We start from the raw sequence: 4,205 nt of genomic DNA, 5'->3' as shown, positions 1-4,205 counted from the left end.
CCAGGAATGAGGGACTTCAGGTATCAGGAGAGGTAGAGAAGCGAGGATTGTCCTCCTTGGACCAGAGAAGGTTAAGAGGAGACTTAATAGAAGTTTTCAAAATGATGAGGGGATTCAATAGGATGAACAAGGAGACACTATTCCCACTGGCGGGTGGGTCGGTAACCAGAGGGCACTGATTTAAAAGAGTTGTTAAAAGAAACAGAGGGGAGGGGAGGAGAAATAATAATAATAATAATCCTTGCATTTGATATAGCGCTTTTCACGTCGGGAGGACGTCCCAAAGCGCTTCACAGAACACACTGTAAAGTGAATTGACTATATTTGTGGGCAACGCGGCAGCCAATTGCACACAGCGAGTAGTTGGGATCTGGAATGGATTGTCTGAAAGGCCGGTGGGAACCGATTCCATAACAACTTGTAAGAGAGAAATAGATAATTATTTGGAGAGGACTAGTTTGCAGAGCTATGGGGAGAGAGCGGGGGAGTGGGGTTGATCAGGGCTATGGGGAGAGCGCGGGGGAGTGGGGTTGATCAGGGCTATGGGGAGAGCGCGGGGGAGTGGGGTTGATCAGGGCTATGGGGAGAGAGCGGGGGAGTGGGGTTGATCAGGGCTATGGTGAGAGAGCGGGGGAGTGGGGTTGATCAGGGCTATGGGGAGAGAGCGGGGGAGTGCGGTTGATCAGGGCTACGGGGAGAGAGCGGGGGAGTGGGGGTGAATTGGAAGCTCTTTTCAAAGAATCGACATGGACAGAATGGGCTGAATGGCCTCCTTCTGTGCTGTATAATTCTATGATTGTTGGCCAGGACATTCAAGATTGAGAGACCACAGTCAGCGCTTGATAGTAAATCCTGTGAAACACTACCAACTGATCCAAGGGCAGCCTGTCCAGGCTAAAGTGTCCTCTCTTCAAGGTCCCGGCAAAGTACAGCACTTATGGTGTTGCTTAAGTGCCAACTGCGTATTTGATTTCATTAAATTCAACAGACCACCACATTGAAGGTCAATATCACCACTGACAACAGAGGCATTTAACAAATTGGTCGCTGTTTCCTAGAATTCAATACCAAAGTGAGTGACTTTGTGACTATCCTCTTTTGGTTGAGGTAAGTGGGGTCTCCTTGAAGCTGAACTGGCCCCAAGGCGACATGTCTGACAACAGAATGTCAGAATCAAGCCCACCCTCTGTGGCTCTACAGTACTCCATGGCACTGCTGATGACAGGGCACAACTTGGTTCATCAGGCAGACCAGTCACTGGGGGCAGGGACTCTCCCCCTCAGCTCCTGTTAACCCTGCAAGCCAAAGTGCTAATGGGGAGGGTGGTCCTCGGTGGACAAGCAGCAGGAAAGCTTGCCAGACAGTGATATCAATGGCAAGCTATGTGGTTTTAGCTGGTTAGACTTCAGCAGTTACCCCAACGCACATTCTGGGCTCCCCAAGCCTTGGCTCTTGCCAACTTGTGCCCAATACTTTCCTAATAAAAGAGGGAGAGCGCGTATTTCATTCCACCAATCTATCTCTGGGATTTCTGTGTGTAGATGGGATGTATGGAATCTCAGCTTGGTTTGGAGACTCTTGAGCAACCGTGATGGGTTTCCGCACGTGGTCAGACACCCGGCTGACCCCAAAAAAGCAAGTCTCAGAACTATCTAGACTCAATATTGATATGATGGGTCGAATGGTCTCCTTCTGTACCATGTTTCTATGGTTCTTTAGAAAATATGTGTATAAATTGGCCATTGTCAGTTTGGTTGAGCAACTCTCGCCAACAAAATACACAGTCACTACACTTTTGCTCTACTTGCTGACCTCCAACTGTTGTCTACACAAGCAGCAGACTATCCAGAATTCTGTAGCCATGTCCTCTCCTACATTTGGCTCCTTGAGCCTATCACCCCCCATCCTCGCTCAGCTCCATTCGCTCCCCAACCTCCCGTGGGGATTGAGTTCAAGATCATCGTTCTGAAGTTAACATTTTAGTTCAACTTCTCTGACCTCCTTCAACCACCTGCTGCTTCATGTCCATCAACATATCCACCCCACTATTAGCAAGTGAGCTTTCAACCATGTTGCCTTCACTCTCTAGAAGTTCTTCTGACTGCCCCCCCACCCTACTTTCAAAGCCCACCTCAAAATTTTGACTGTAAATTGGGTCATCTTCCCCCCCGCCCCAACTCCCATCACGCACCCCCCCCCCCATGCACACATACAACTGTGTAAAGTGCTTGGAGATGATCTCCCAGGTGAAATATGCAAGGATTATTTGATATTATAACTCTCTCCTCCAAGTCAGATGAGATGTGAGGCCGCAAGGGGAATTTTTGGAGTTAATTATATGTGTTGGGGTTCTGCTAATCAACCGTTGTTGGCCTGTTCCAATCTCCGTCTTTTAGCTGTGGGTTTAAACTTGTGTCCTCTCCAGGTGTCAGCCTGGCTCAGTTGGTAGCACCTGTTGCCTACGAGTCAGAAGGCTGTGATCCCAACGTCAGGACTTTGAGCTCAGTCCAGGCTGACACTCCAGCGCAGTACTGGTGGGAGCACTCCATTTTCACGGATCCTGTGGCACTGTTTGAAAAGAGAAGGGAGTTTCTCTCTCCCAGTGTCCGTTTGACAAACCCCCGGATTAAATTGGTCATTTAGTTCACGGCTGTTGGCAGGATGTTGCTGTGCACAAATTTCCCCCACAAAATACACCGCCAATTCACCTTACAATATATATTGTGTGAAGTCTTTGCTGAGAGAGAGGAATAATTTTGCAATGCAATCATATTTGGATCATGGTCTCTGCGTAATCTGTAAACTGCACCGGACGGAGCAACAGAGAAATGGAAACTCTCGCTCTCTCATGTACAAGCCCGTGACTAGCAGCGGGCCCCAGTATAATAATAACTTGGCAAAACAACACACTAAACTGTCAGCTTAGCTCACTTGGTAGCACTCCCACCTCTATGTCACGTCAGGACTTTGAACTCAGTCTTGCTTGACGTTCAGCACCTTGGGAATGTCCTCCAGACGTGAAATGCGCTACACAAATGTAACTTGTTGTTGTTGTGTTGTCCTACTGGGGATGTCGGAGATGCCGTCCTTCAAATGAGACTTTAAATTGAGATCCTGTCTGTCAGGTGAATGTTAAAGGTCCTGTGGCACTGTTGGAAAAGAGGAGAGATTTTTCCCGCGTGTGTGTGGTGGGTGGGGGAAGGGGTCAGTGTGTGTTGGGTGGGTGGAGGGGGTCTGTGTGTGGGTGGGGGGGGGGGCAGGGATTGGGGTTTGTGTGTGTGTGCGTGTGGTGGAGGTGGATTGTCCGTCTGGCGCAGTGATTGTACTCTTACCGCTGAGTCAGAAGGTTGTGGGTTCAAGCCCCACGCTGGAACTTGGAATTACGCAGCAGTCTAAACTCACGGTCCGGAGCAGTGCGGGGGGCGGGGGGGGGGGGGGGCGGGGTGGGGTTAGGGGGTGTTACATTGTCGGAGGCGCCATCCTTCGGATAAGATGTTGAACCGAGGTCCCGTCTGCCTGTTCAGGTGGACGTTAAAGATCCCGCGGCGCCATTTGAAAAGCGCAAGGAGTCCTGGCCAACAATCCCCCCAAACAAAAGCTTGTGACTGTTTGGAAGGCATTTCTGTGCGCAAACCAACCTCTGCCTTTCGCCCACAAAATACACAGTGACCCCCCCCCACCCCCCACCCCCACTTTACAGTAAAATCCTGTGAAGCGCTTCGAGACGTCTCGACGACGCTATACATTGCTGTATCAATTCCAAGGATTATTATTAGTATTATTAGTATTATTATTATCATTATATACTGTATTATTATTGGGAGTGGTTTTGGTTGCAGCTGAATATGACCCAAAACAGTCTAATTACATCTTTTTTCAAATTATTTTTTTGCAAAACGTTTCGTTTCCAACCCCCCCCCCCCCCACCCCCAAAAGTATTTTTTTTTTAAAAAAAAACTTTCATCAAAAACTCCCCTGAACTGTGCCACTTGACACCCAAAAAAAAAAAAAAAAAACCCCCCCCCATCACAGGGAGAAGACGAGGGGGGAATATTGGGCTATGTTTGGGCTACATGTGGGGCTACTTTGTGCTCGTGAGCGGGGCGACTTCTGCGCGCGCGTGTCCGGGCCCTTTGGGCGTGGGGTTGGGCTATTTTTGGGCGGGTGCTCGGGCTATTCGGGCTACTTGGGCCGGTGTTTGGGCT

Source organism: Callorhinchus milii, unplaced genomic scaffold (assembly GCF_018977255.1).
Source record: "Callorhinchus milii isolate IMCB2004 unplaced genomic scaffold, IMCB_Cmil_1.0 Scaffold4, whole genome shotgun sequence".
Classification (NCBI taxonomy): Eukaryota; Metazoa; Chordata; class Chondrichthyes; order Chimaeriformes; family Callorhinchidae; genus Callorhinchus; species Callorhinchus milii.
This window is presented reverse-complemented; position numbering follows the sequence as displayed.